The sequence below is a fragment of the Suncus etruscus genome, chromosome 11 (assembly GCF_024139225.1).
Source record: "Suncus etruscus isolate mSunEtr1 chromosome 11, mSunEtr1.pri.cur, whole genome shotgun sequence".
In the NCBI taxonomy this organism is placed as follows: domain Eukaryota; kingdom Metazoa; phylum Chordata; class Mammalia; order Eulipotyphla; family Soricidae; genus Suncus; species Suncus etruscus.
In genome coordinates this window covers 238,105-253,475 of record NC_064858.1, presented here as the reverse complement: position 1 = coordinate 253,475, position 15,371 = coordinate 238,105, and positions in this window count along the sequence as shown.

The window sequence follows — 15,371 nt, the reverse complement described above, 5'->3', positions numbered from 1 at the left end:
TGTGTGTGTGTGTGTGTGTGTGTGTGTGAGTGTGTGTGTGTGTGTGTGTGTGTGAAATGGATCATGGTGAGACAGTTGTAGATGACACATGTGAAAATGGGGAGCAGTGTCAAGGAAGCCAATGGCCACTTTCTTCTCTTCCCACTTCTGTTTCTGAAAAGAGCCCATGAGCCTCAGAGGGGAGAGAACCTATAGAGGCCACACTTCAGGCACCCCCAGAAGGGAGACAGCCCCGTTGCCTTGAAGACTCGGCCTTCCAATTTAGAAGAGCCCATTGCTATGGCATCATCAAGGGGGCAGAGTTGCTATGGAGTTGTCAAGGGACTCTTGGTGGCCACCATCATGTCCTCCCAACCCTCCAGCACACATTTCCAAAGGCATTCAGCCTTGTCTGTGCCAGTGGTCTAGTGATCACTTCGCTTTGGAAGTTTTTTGGGTTTAGTCTATTTGTTTTGAGGTCACACTCAGTGATGTTCAGGGCTTATTCCTAACTCTGCTCAGGAATCACTCCTGCCTGTGCTCAGGGGACCCTATAGGATGCCGGGAATCTAATCCGGGTCAGTCATAGGCAAGGTCAGTGCCTTCCCTGCTGTGCTATGGCTCGGCGAATTTCAGTGCATTTCAGTGTCCATACACAGCAAGTATGGGGTGGTGGTGAACTTCCTGTTGCATTCTTCTGCATGTGAGTTCGGAAAATTTTCAGACCCCTTAGGATTCCCAACAATAATATGTCATTTCTCCATGGGTTTGCAATACTACACACATGTTGGCAGTCTAATTTTGGAACTCTGAGTGTGCGTAAGCATCAACATTTCCTATGCTCTCTTCCCTTCCTTCTATCCTATTTTTGGCAACCTCTAAGAGTTATTTTTGCTAGGATTTATTTATTCATATGCGTTGGTTAGCTGCATTCCACATGAGAGAAGTCCTGTGATAATTAAAATTTTCATTTGCTTTTTTGTGTTTGAGCACTTGGGTTGTTTCCATGTCTTAACTATTATAGAAATGCTTCTATGAATAAAGAGTCACATGTGTTTGTCAACATGATCTTGCTAAATGAGCGCTTTCATCCCATTTGGATAAATAGAAGGGGCAATATTGCTGGGTCTGATGGTTATTCTAGCTTCTAGTCATTTAAAGAATCTCTGTGGTGTTTTCCACAGAAGCTCAACCAATTTATAGACCCTTTACCCCCAATACATCCCCAACCTCCTCCTTCTTCTGACTTCATATTCATTTTACTGACAAAGAAGAAAGACTAACGAAGTTAATGAGAGGGGCAAAAGAGATTACAACTAGAACTTTCCTCTTTGTTCTGAAAGATCCGAACATCAATCTTACATCAATGATAGGACATTTTTACTTACATTATTTTGGCCACACCCAGTGGCATTCAGGGTTACTTCTAGCTCTGCACTCAGAAATTGCTCCTAGGAGGCTCCTGAAAGGGACCATATGGGATGCTGGGTACTGAACCCAGGACCATCCCAGATTGGCTGCATACAAGACAAAAAAGCCTTACTGCTATGCTATTGCTCTGGACCCTATTTTCTTCTTTACATTTCTAAGTTATTGTCGGACTTGGGCAGTTAGAATATGTATTTTTAATTATAGCATAGGGTCCTCAAACTTTTTAAACAGGGGGCCAGTTAACTGTCCCTCAGACCATTGGAGGGTCTGACTATAGTAAAAACAAAACTTATGAACGAATTCTTATGCACACTGCATATATCTTATTTTGCAATGAAGAAACAAAACAGATACAAATACAATGTGTGGCCCGCGGGCCATAGTTTGAGGACCACTGCATAGGGTAACAGGATGGCAATAATATTGATGTTTTTTTCATTCTGTTTTTGGCTATACTGGGCAGTGCACGGTGGTTACTCCTGGCCCTGCACTCATTATCATTCCTGGCAGGGGACCATATGAGGTGCTGCAGATCAAATCTGGGTTGGCTATGTGCAAGGAAGCACCAGACCTGCTGTACTATCTCTCCAGCCCAGTGTTTTTCATTCTGATGGACTGTAAAATCACCCCATTGTGCTATATTTTTAACCCTGGATGGACTCTGAAGCAGAGTCATTGCACGAAACAATCCAAATCAGGCTGAGGATGAGACACATGTAGTCTGGCAATCTTCTACCTCCTATTAAGAGAGCTTCCTGCCAGAACTGTCATTTTTATTAAGTACAGAGACCACCCCAGATGGAGGAGTAAGGACAGATAGTTCAGGCTATCCTGAGTCAATCCCACTCAGTTTTGCATGTAAAATAATCTCTGTTTTTGGGTTAAACCAAGTTGTAAACAAACAAATACAAAGGAACAAGGGGTGACTTTTGTCTTGGGTAAAACAAGGTGTAATCTAACAATGAACAAGTTAATATATTATCATCAAAGTGCTCCTGACTTCCCACACTACTATCTTTGTAAAGAATTTAATTGTGGTAGTTTAGATTCCGTGTTTACAATAGTTTTGGCATTTATGGTCTCACACAATTACCTCACATTATACCACAGAAGTGCCTCCAGCCTCTGGCCAATGCCTTAGCATGATTCAATGCATCCCCTCCCCCACAGAACATGGAATCCTCAGGCCTGTGATTGGGGCCAAGATTGATTATTGATTGATATGTCTGTTATCTGTTTCTCTCTGTTCCCCAAATGAATGCAGTCATCCTCTACTTGTCTTCCTCCCATCTGTTGTTTTTCAGTATGAAAAACACAGTATGACCACCCAGCTCAGATATTTTAAAATTAAATGTCTAGAGGTCATTATAAATTCACATGTATTTGTAAGACTTAAGTTAAGGAGACCTTGTGTGCTTGTTCCCAGGTTTTCCCAGTGATTTTCATCTAGCAAAACTACATAATACAATAGTTTCATAACCTAAGTGTAGCTACTATAAAAAAGTGAGAAAATAACAAAGGTTGGCAAGGCTGTAAGAAAATAGAAACCTCTGTGTGCTGTTGGTAGCAAGCTCAGCTACCGTGGAGAAATATTTTTTCACTTTCAGAAATTTTATTTGCATATTTTAACAATTATTACTAATTTTTTTTTTTTTTTTGGTTTTTGGGCCACACCCGGCGATGCTCAGGGGTTACTCCTGGCTGTCTGCTCAGAAACAGCTCCTGGCAGGCACGGGGGACCCTATGGGACACCGGGATTCGAACCAACCACCTTTGGTCCTGGATCGGCTGCTTGCAAGGCAAACGCCGCTGTGCTATCTCTCCGGGCCCTAGAGCAAGCTTTGTGCCACCCTGGCAATGATTGGCAAACTGGACCATGCCTCCTGATGCCCCAGCAATTACTTGCAAAACAGCATGCTACGTGACACCCTGGCAAAGACATAGGACTTGTGTGAACCCAAGGACTCTAGTGCTGCATCTAATTATGACCATCACCATGAGAAGAACTTTTCCTGGGACCTGGATGAAAGAGTATCTAGGGTTAGGCAAGACTGTCTGAGCCTGCAGTGAGAAATATGACCAAGTGGTAGGGAAAAGCTACCCTGTTCTTAGGCTAAAAGTTTTTTCTCTTTTATTTCCCAGCTGTGCCTCTGCAAAATACAGCTATCTTTTTAGTTCCTATCTAGGGATGGTCATTCTACCAAATGGATTTCATTTTTTTGTATTTTTTGTTCATTTGTTTTGTCTTATTACACCTGGCAGTGCTCAAGGGTTACTCCTGGCTCTATGCTCAGAAATCACTCCTGGCAGGCCTGGGGGACCATATGGGATGCCAGGATTCGAACCACCATCCTTCTGCATGCAAGGCAAATGACCTACCTCCATGCTATCTCTCTGGTCCCCCAAATAGATTTTTTTTTTGTTTTTTGTTTTTCGGGCCACACCCGTTAGATGCTCAGGGGTTACTCCTGGCTACGCGCTCAGAAATTGCCCCTGGCTTGGGGACCATATGGGACGCCGGGGGATCAAACTGTGGTCCTTTCCTTGGCTAGCGCTTGCAAGGCAGACACCTTACCTCCAGCGCCACCTCGCCGGCCCCCCAAATAGATTTCTTTCCCTAAGTGTCTCTCACTTTATTCTAGCCCAGTCCCTTCATGGGTTCCATGTCTACACCTGGGAAAGGATTGTTTTGGAACAGTGACTGCTTCCGGGTCTCTTTTGAGGCCTCTCTTTGTGGCCTCTCAGGTGTTTGAGGTGTTAGCTGCTCTACAAAGTCCACCCTCTTGTTCACAGGCCCCATCTAACCCTTCTTAGCAATGTTCCCATTTTCCCTCCTACCCTTCCACTTGCCTATAAGTCAGTTTTCCTCTCTCCTCTCTCTCTCTCTCTCTCTCTCTCTCTCTCTCTCTCTCTCTCTCTCTCTCTCTCTCTCTCCCCTCCCCCCTTGGAAACTGTGTTTGCATTATTGTTACTGAGGGAAGGGTATGACGTCTATCACTTGATCACCTTTCAGCACCCAATTCTTGTACAGCATTCTGGAACTTTCTATAGGGCTCCAATGTTGTCAGATTTCTGGCCTATACCAGACAATTTGGATGAAAAATTCAATTGATACCACTTAGGTCCAGAGGGTGGTGGAGGTTTCGAGGGAGCAGGGTCCATACAACAGCATGAATGGAACTCTAGCCCTCACAGATACAGCAGCTTTTTAATGTTTTCAGACTTTTGGTTTTCACAGTATTTTTGTTTGCTTCTTTAACTTTTTTTTCTGAATAGAGGTCCTATGATTTATGATACTGTTAACGATGATTTCCCAGACACAATTCTAGCATCATATCCATCACCAGTGGAGCCCCATCCCTTCCCCAGGGACTCCAGATCCTTCCCAATTAACCCTTCTCCTATAAAAAGTCATTTGTGTTAGTCAGTTTTCCTATTGTGTTGCCTTTGGTCTTTGCTACCCAGCGGTATAACTTTAAGTCCCACACAGGAGGAAGATTATTCTGTACCTGTCACTTTCCTCTGACTGGCTTCCTTCAGCATGAAATTTAGTTTCATTTATATTGTGACCAATAGCACAATTTTGTCTTTTTCTAGCGCTGTATAATATTCCATGGCATAGCTATACCACAACTTCTTGTTCCACTCACCTGTAGTTGGACATTTGGGCTGCTATTGCACTAAATGAGGCTATGAATATAAGTGTGCATGAATTCTTTCCAACTCATGCATTTGTATTTTGGAGACAGATGCCAAAAAGTGGTGCTGAGTTGTGGAGAAATTCTACTGCAACATTTTGGAGAAATTTCCATGTTACTTTCATCAAAGCTGAACCAGACAACATCCCCCAAACAGTTGATGAGGGTCCTTTTCACCATAATCTGCCAGCATTGGCTTTTTCCACCTTTGTCTTAAACATTAACAAGAACTTGAGACTCATTTTCTATTAAAATAGTATTGTTGAAAACATTATATAATCTCAGGTGTACAACATTGTTGGCCTATGTTTTTGTGGTGCCAGGAAGCACACATGTAAGATAAGCACATCTCTGGCATGTATTTTGATTTTATGTTTACACGTATTACATTATAGTGGCTAAAAATTCAGTTTTCAACCATCCACTATACAATTGATCCTTCTGTACCCAATGTACCATCCTCATTGTAATCAAAGTTTTGTTCTGAAATATGAGAATGTTCGGCTGGAGCAGTAGCACAGCGGTAAGGATTTGCCTTTTATGTGGCCAACATAGGATGGACCCTGGTTCAAATCCCGGTAGCCCATATGGTCCCCCGAGCCTGTCAGGAGCGACTTCTGAGCACAAAGCCAGGAGTAACTCATGAGCATCGCCAGGTGTGACCCCAAAACCAAAATATATGAGAATGTTTGTTATTATTTTTTAAAATTATTGGTGGTGTTATGGGTCACACCTGGCAGTGCTAGTGGGGGAAATACTTATGTCTCTGTGCTCAAGGGTGTCTTTCCTTTCTTCCTTCCTACCTTCCTACCTTCCTTTCCTACCTTCCTTCCTCCTCCCTCCCTCCTTCCCTCCCTCCCTCCCTCCCTCTCTTCCTTCCTTCCTTCCTTCCTTCCTTCCTTCCTTCCTTCCTTCCTTCCTTCCTTCCTTCCTTCCTTCCTTCCTTCCTTCCTTCCTTCCTTCCTTCCTTCCTTCCTTCCTTCCTTCCTTCCTTCCTTCCCTCCTTCCTTCCCTCCTTCCTTCCTTCCTTGCCCTTTTTCTCACTTTCATTCTTTTTTGGTTTTTGGACCACACCCATTGATGCTTAGGGGTTATTCCTGGCTCTGCACTCAGAAATAACTCCTGGCAGGCTTGGAGTACTATATGGAATGCCAGGGATTGAACCCTAGTTTGCCCCGGGTCAGATGTGTGCAAGCCCTACCCCTGTGCTCTATCACTTCGACTCCCTTTCTTTCTTGTGAGTTAATTTGCATTTTCCTGATTGCAAAGAACCTTCTTATGTCCATTTAGAGCAATGTATCCTTTTTGATTTTGATATTTATTTTTGGTTTTATTTTGGGCTATTTATATAGCTGTGCCCAGGACTTACTCCTGACTCTGTACTCAGGGACTACTCCTGGGTACTGAAGAGACCCTGTGGGTGCCTGGAATATAACCTGGGTTGACTGTGTGCAAAACCACTGCCCTCCACACTGTGATATCATTCTGGCAAAGCATCTTTTGAGAAATATTGTTAGATAGCTCTCTGGCCCTACTTTTTTTTCTCTTAAGTTGAGTAGTCTACCTGTTCCTTACAAACCTGTTCGGAACATTTAATTTTCTAGATGTCTTTTTCTTTCTTTCTTTTTTTTTGGGGGGGGGGGCCACACCCGGTGATGCTCAGGGGTTACTCCTGGATGTCTGCTCAGAAATAGCTCCTGGCAGGCACGAGGGACCATATGGGACACCGGGATTTGAACCAACCACCTTTGGTCCTGGATCAGCTGCTTGCAAGGCAAATACCGCTGTGCTATCTCTCTGGGCCTGTATTCTGCTTTTTCTAAAGCCTTTTGCTTCTAACATTCTCCATAAATATGTCCTTTCAGAATGGGCCCTTTTGAGGAAGAGATAATCCTAACTTAAAGTTCTCATTATTTCTCTTTTCCTTTCTGACTAGCTATCCCTTTTTTGTTTCCTACTTTCCTACTTGTCTTCAAAGTCATGAAAATGTTTTCCAATTTTCTTTACAATGGATTATTTGGTTTTCTCCACTTAGGTCTACAGATGATCTGAAGTTGACTTTCTTTATGGGGAAAGGTCAGGGACCAACTTAACTTCTTTTTCCTGGCAGTCCCATTATCAGTGCATCTCCCTTCATCTACCTTCTGTCTTTTTTCTATCGGACTTGTGTCAAGTCTCAAAAAGCAAATTTGAAAACATGCATTGCTTTGATTTATGGCATCTGGTCTGCCTCATAAATTTATTTTCTGTCCTTGGAACAATCCCATAATCTTTATTGTGGTTTTATAATAAATCTGGTTGTGAAAGGAGAAATCTCCCTCATTGTTCTTTGTTCTTTTTTAACCCTCCACCAGGGTTCCCTGCTGCAGATGTGTTGCTGCATCCCTAAGCAAAACCTTCGTAGGGTCCAAGAACCTTTACGGGGAGAAAGCAGACACATGAGGCGGACAGATATGAAATATGAAATAATGATACCACACGCAGTATGTGTGGGGTCAACACCTTTCTGGCAAGAGTGCGGCAAATTTAATCTTCAGGCAGGGGAGTATATAAAGGGAAAAAGAGGCAGTCGTAACATGAAAGGAATGTAATGTACATTGTTTGATTTTAGAACAAATACACATAGCTTTAGGTGGTTTGTAACCTTAGAATAGAATAGGTTTCAGTTAGGAGTTAGAGGATAAAAGGAAGGCTAAATTCTTACATATCAAAACCTTTTTGGCCCTAGGTGTCATTACTGATGTAAATTAAGGAAAAGCAGGAATCTTGGTTTATTCCTGATAACAAATATTCTTAACGTGAGGGAAATAGTATTCGAGCTAGGGACTAAGACCCACTTCCTATGATCTGGTAATAGAAAGAGAATAACACTAAAGAAAGGGGTACAGAATATACCTAGTAGAATAGCCCAATTCTACACTGACCAAACCTGTTTACAAGCAGGTATTCAAAGTGACAGGGAGAGTCCCCGAGATTAAAATCATTTGCTGTGATGCTCAAAGGCAGGGAAAGAAGACCATTGTCTTGAAAATGCTATGTTTTGACTTGGCCTTCGGAAGTAAAAGCCTGACAGAAAGAGAGGTAGCTGGTGAGCTTTGAATTGCAAATATACTAAGCCAGCAGGGAACTTCTAGCAGCTTGCTTTGGTACTGAAATTCCTTTGTGAGTGTAGAAAAGCTAAGGCCAAATTTCTGTAGTAGAAAAGGAGACAAAAATAAAATAAAAGTAAAGAGATATATAATGTCACAGCCATGTCAGAAATATAGCCAGCAATCCACGCAAGGGTCAATGACTGAGTTCTCCAAACGGGCCTTCTGGCAGATATTTCTTGGGAGGAAAATTAGGCACTGCACCAGGAAGGCCAAAAGCCATGTCTGGTGTGTGCTTCCTTTTGTGGGTGGTGACAGTTCCCAGTGTGCATTCCATACCCAAACCCTTAGCACCCTGGTTCACCAGTGTAACAGGTCCATTTTGTGTTTAGCTTGTTGTAGTTTGAGTCTCTTGATACTGTTGTCATCGACTGTGACCTGGGTATTTAGTTCTGACCATTTCTTCCACCTAATGCACCTGAGACCACTTGGCCCCTGGGCCCCATCCACTTAATATTTTTCTTTTTTCAATTTGGAGAAAGACATATACATATGAGGTAAAACAAAGTGATTATTGTTCCAAGGTTCTGTGAGAAAAGCAGGATCCCTTATCTAGAAGATATAAATAAAATTTAAAAAGTGGGGGGCTAGAGAAATAGCATGGAGGTAGGGCATTTGCCTTCCATGCAGAAGGATGTAGTTCGAATCCCAGTGTCCCATAAGGTTCCGTCAGCCTGCCAGGGGCGATTTCTGAGCATAGAGCCAGGAGTGGCCTCTGAGTACTGCTGGGTGTGACCCCAAAAAACAACAAAACAAAAACAAACAAAAAACAAAATTTAAAAAATGGGGGGCAGTTGTAGCAGGTTCTATATATTTTTTTGCATAGGCACAGTAAGCATTGGGGAAATTATAAAAGAAATATCCTTGGCCTAAAATAAAAACAAGGGTGTATTTACCCATGAATCATACTCTCATAAAACCAATTACAAGCTCTGGGCTTACCAACTGTCTAACACTAAGGTCTTCCCTTATGGTCCCAGGAAAAGTTCTACTCAGTTTCAGTCTTCTGTAACTAGAGATCTTGATTTTTGCACAGATCCTAAGTTGAGGCTGGGTATCATGTAGCATCCTCTGATTTCAGAAGTTAGGTGGTGAGGAAGGGAAACCTGCCCTTAGAGCAGGGGTCTCAAACTCAATTTACCTGGGGGCCACAGGAGGCAAAATCAGGGTGAGGTAGGGCTGCATAAGGGATTTCACACAAAAAAATTTCTCAAACGTCATTATTAACAGTTTTAATTATTTCTTCTGAACATGAATAGAACATTGAGTGAAGATCACGAACAGTTCTTCTGAACATGGCATCTTTTGCCTAACCCTTGCTGCCAGAGACTTGACAGTGCTTCTTCTCACAAATCTGAACCACATTTGGCTTTAGAGAGGAAGCAGCTGAGACCCTCAGTATGGCTTGAAGATGATTATCATTAAGTCTAGACCTGTACTTTGACTTCTTGAAGTTCAATGTGGAGAATAACTTTTCACACAAATATGTGCTTCCAAAAAGACACATGGTACGCTTGAACATTCAGGAAAGCTCAGGGAAGCTGGGGGGCAATTCTCTCAAAAATATCCCATGCATATCTGCTTTTCCACTAATCTCCCTGAACGTGGCTTTGAGATCAGAGTTGCATTGCAGGTCAATAAACTCCATTTGAAGCACAGGAGGGGCATCTTGCACATCAAAGGAAAAGGGGTCCACAAAAATTTAGAAAGTGGCTCTGTGCTTTTTGAAGTCTGCAAATCTGTGATCAAATTCCTTCTCTAGCTTAAAAATAGCATCAACATATTTCTCACCACTGAATGGTATGCCTGCATCCACAAGTTCCTTGCATGCTGGGAAATGGCAGAGGTTCATCTGAGAGAGCTGGGATTTCCATAACACAAGTTTTGTGGAGAATGCTCTCATATTGTCATAGGCAGCACTGATAAGCTGCCCTGGGCCTTGTAACATCTTGTTTAGTACATTCAACTTATGTGTGATGTCAACAAGAAAAGCTAAGTCCATGAGCCATTTGTGATCACTCAACTCAGAAACAGCATTCCCATCCTTCTCCATGAAGGCTTTCACTTCTTCTCTCAACTCAAAAAATCTTTTCAGGACATTACCCCTGCTGAGCCAACGTACCTCGGTGAAATAGAGCACATCTCCATATTCTGACTTCATTTCCTCTAAAAAGCACAGAACCTCCTGTGCTTTAAGCCCCTGGATCTGATTTGGTTGATGTATTTCACAACAGACATCACATTGTCACATGGCAGGCATTTACTGCAAAGGGCCTGCTGATGGATAATGCAGTGAAGAGCAATGGCCTTCTCTACACCCTCCTCTTCGTTTTTTTTTTTGAACAAGTGCCACCAGTCCATTTTTCCTCCCTGTCATCGATGGCACTCCATCGGTTATTATTCCAACAAATCTCTTCCATGGCAAAACTGCATTCTCAATGGCATCACACAGATGCCAAAATATCTCATTAGCGGTGGTCTGGCCATGCATTGGAATTATTGTGAGCAGCTCCTCTGTCAATTCAAAATTGCAATCAATACCACGGACATAAGTTGTGAGCTGCTCAGTGTCTGTTATATCTGTGCCCTCATCAAGAGCAACTGAGTATGCATCAAAACATTTGGCTTTCTCACACAGTCGATGATAAATGTTACTTGACATGCCAGAAATGCACTCTGCCACAGTGTTGGTAGAAAGGCTGATTTTGTTAAACTGACCTTTCTTTTCCAGACAGATAATACTTGCAGCCTGTAACATGTATTTTTTTTTTAACAAACTCTCCTTCTGTGAATGGTTTCCCTGCCTTAGCAATAATCTCACTAACCATGTAACTAACTAGCTTCCACTGATGCAATATTCTCTTTGGTTGCTTTCTTGAAGAAATCTTGTTGCCTCATTAGGCATGCTTTAAGACTGGCAACCCACTTGGCTCTCTCATTTCCTTGATATTTTGCATATTTCTCAGCATGTTTAGTTGAATAATGGCATTTCAAGTTATATTCCTTGTGCACTGCAACTTTCTCTGAGCAAATAAGACATGTGGGGATGCCCCTGTGCTCAACAAAGAAATACTGCGTCTTCCACTTTTTCTAAAATTGTCTGTGCTCGTCATCAATCTTTCTCTTCACTGCAGGCTTTGATGAAGTCATAATGAAGGTATGACAAAATCTAATTCTATAATAAACTTCTCTCTCTTCTCTCCCTTAGGCCTCCTATAATGCAAGTGAGAGCGGGTAGGAGCAGCGGAAATGACGTCTGCGCTAGGCGCAAAAGCGCAAAGTGATTATTTGCTTACTGAATATTTGCAATGAAAAATCGCATTAGTAGGAAAAAAAATCGCAAAAAATCGCATTAAACATTTGTATACCCCAAATGGAACTGCTCGGGGTATGTGAATGTTTAGTGTGATTTTTTTCTTACTAATGTGAATTCTACTGCGATTATTTCATAAGCGAATAATCGAGAATACTGTGATATTTGAAGGCCGGCATGGGCCACAACATGTTGTACAGAGGGCCGCAAATGGCCAGCGGGCCATGAGTTTGAGACCCCTGCCTTAGAGTAAGTTGTTGCTGTTTCCTCGTTGTCAGGGTGTCATATGAACCTACTCTGGAGCAAGTTGGTGTGAGGGTGGCATTACGGCCTCCCCCAGGGAGAGTTTGATTCCTGATGTTGGTTCAGAAAACCGTGCTGGTTTCAAGAATGGAAACTGAGTTTGGCAGTCAATGTTCAATCACTTGAGGCCCAAGTCAAGTCCACATGACAAATGTTCAGGGTGAAAGATGTCCCTGCACTATAACATTGATGGGTTCTTATCCTTATTAGATAAGAACTTCTTTCCATATGAAAGATTTCCCCATTTTGATGTAGCTATGCACAAAGGAACAATGCTATATGACACTATTGGAGCATTTGGAGGTAAAAATAACAAGCTAAACAATCTCTATAACCTGATTCTAAATGAAACTCAGATTCTAAGCAAGACTTTTCTACTAGAATTTCCTACTGAGCAGATACAAAACAAGGGATAGGGGAAGCTATTCCTACATTTGGAAAAAACCACTAAGAATTGTAACTAATAAGGAAATGCATCTACAGAAACATACAATGGAATATAGATATCCCCTTTAAGACTTTTGACATAGTTTGAAGGTGGGATAAAGTACAGAGCACAGTTTTATCTCACACCGTGGTCTTATGGAGCCTGTGAAATGGTTCACAGAAGTCAGGGATCAGGTAGTGTCCTCGAACTGAGAATTTCTCTGGAGCTGATTCCAGTAGCAAGTAACAGTTCACAGTGGGGGAAGAGGGGGAGGGCTGCATAGAAGGAGTCAGCAGGAGAGTGGCTGCAGCTTCTTCATAGTGCTGCAGTGTGAGGCTTGCTGGGCTGGGAGGGTGTGCTTGTGCTTTGGGAGCTGGCTGGCTATGTGCTGGTGGGGGAGAGGGGAGGTGGGGAGAGGTTCTGGTTTCTGAGATGTTAAGAACTGAGGGTAAAGAGGGGTAAATAGAGATCATGGATCACAGTTGAGGGGGTCAAAGGATAGAAGATTAGTAAGGTGTTAGATGGGGGAGGGATTATCTATTACAGGGACTATATACACAATATAGGCAGGGATTATGTACAATACAGACTAGACAGACATAGAGAAGTTCAACACACACACAGGCAGACATTAGAAATCTATTTGTGGCCCGGAGATATAGCACAGCGGCGTTTGCCTTGCAAGCAGCTGATCTAGGACCAAAGGTGGTTGGTTCGAATCCCAGTGTCCCATATGGTCCCCTGTGCCTGCCAGGAGCTACTTCTGAGCAGACAGCCAGGAGTAACTCCTGAGCACCGCTGGGTGTGGCCCAAAAAACGAAAAACAACAACAACAACAACAAAAAAGAAATCTATTTGTAGTTTGCAGTTGAATGACTGACCCTTACGAAGTGGGTCAGAGCACTTAAAAAGTTTGGGTCAGGAGCCGGAGAGGTGGCACTAGAGGTAAGGCATCTGACTTGCAAGCGCTAGCCTAGGAAGGACCATTGTTTGATCACATGGCATCCCATATGGTCCTCCCAAGCCAGGGGCAATTTCTGAGTGCATAGCCCTGAGCATCAAATGGATGTGGCCCCCCCAAAAAAAAGTATGGGTCAGAGGCCAGAGAGATAGCATGGAGGTAAAGCATTTGCCTTGCATGCAGAAGGATGGTGGTTCGAATCCCGGCATCCCATATGGTCCCCTGAGCCTGCCAGGAGCGATTTCTGAGCATAGAGCCATGAGTAAACCTTGAGTGCTGTGGGTGTGACCCAAAAAAACAAAAAAAAGTATGGGTCAATCAGGGGGAAGGGTTTTTCAATTTCTAGGCACTTCATCAATGGTGAGGGTAAACTTTGCTAAATAAAAGCTTCAGGGGTTAGATTGTGCATGGAGCATTTTAGAACAATCATGATTTTCATATCTAGAGTACTGAGTAATATGGTAGTGAGCACAGTAAGCGGTGTCTACCCCATATAGTATTGTCTACTGTGTCTCTAGTATCCAGGTTCCTTTCCTAAAAGCAAACTGACAACATGGGCATGTGATATAATAGTAAAGTAGCTTGAATTGAAAAAAAAATTACAAAAACATACTCAACGAATGAAGCCTATAACAAAATCTGTGGTGTGCAAATTCTCATAGACAGCACAGAGGGGAAGGTACGTGCTTTGCACACATCTGACCTGGGTTTGATCCCCGGTACCACATATAGCTCCCTGAGCCCTGCCAGGAGTAATTCCTGAGTACAGAGCTACAAGGAAGCCTTAATTGAGCCAAATCAAAGCCAACTAAAGGCCTTCCAAACTCTGCTCTAGAGGACAGTTCTTATATTGCCCAAGGTGGGATCTCAGCTGGCTTCTGCTTTGTCTTTCCAGCAGACCATGGCCATCCAGGGTTGCTCCAGTACTCAACAGGAGCAAGAACGAGAGAGTGAGAGTGAGAGAGACAGAGAGAATGCTTCTCATGTTTTATTCTCATGTCTAGTGGTCCAGAGGCTGCAGGAAATGTTTTCCTCCTCTTTCTTGATGTGTTCAAGAGTCTATCCTGCAGATTCCACTACTGTTTCTTTTTTTGTTTGTTTGTTTTGTTTTTTGTGGTTTTTGGGTCACACCCGGCAGTGCTCAGGGGTTATTCCTGGCTCCAAGCTCAGAAATTGCTCCAAGCAGGCATGGGGGACCATATGGGACGCAGGGATTTGAACTGATGACCTCCTGCATGAAAGGCAAACGCCTTACCTCCATGCTATCTCTCCAGCCCTTCCACTACCGTTTTGGGGCTTCTTGGCTCAAAAAGCCCTCTGGTCAGTTCCACCTGCAGGATGTGTGGCTCTGTCGTAGTATGCCTAGTTCCAGGCCTGAGCCAAGGCTGCAGGCAGTGGAGCTCAGCTAGAAAGAGCCCTGCATCGCCAACTCTCCTGGTTTTTCTGGGCCAGGCTCCAAGAGGCACCGCAAACAACCAGGCCACATTTGCACCATCTAAAAGCAGCCGAGGATAAGCCTGGTCTTCTCAGCAGATGTTCTTGTCATCCTGGCCTTTAGCCGGGCTCCCCTGATTTTCCTGCCTGATTCTACATCCCCCAAACTCCTGTCTCTGTCTAATCTGCATTTACCTCCTTTTTCTCCCGCTCTAAAAACCCTTTTGCGTGGTGTCTGTCTCTCCTCTCCTCTCCTCTCCTCTCCTCTCCTCTCCTCTCCTCTCCTCTCCTCTCCTCTCCTCTCCTCTCCTCTCCTCTCCTCTCCTCTCCTCTCCTCTCCTCTCCTCTCCTCCTCTTCTCTTCCTCTCTTTCCTCTGGTCCCTTCTCCTTGGGTTTGTATTCTTTCTCTCTCTCTCTCTCTCTCTCTCTCTCTCTCTCTCTCTCTCTCTCTCTCTCTCTCTCTCTCTCTCTCTCTCTCTTTTTTTTTGGTTTTTGGGCCACACCCGGCGATGCTCAGGGGTTACTCCTGGCTGTCTGCTCAGAAGCAGCTCCTGGCAGGCACAGGGGACCATATGGGACACCGGGATTCGAACCAACCACCTTTGGTCCTGGGTCGGCTGCTTGCAAGGCAAACGTCGCTGTGCTATCTCTTTGGGCCCCGGGTTTGTATTCTTAA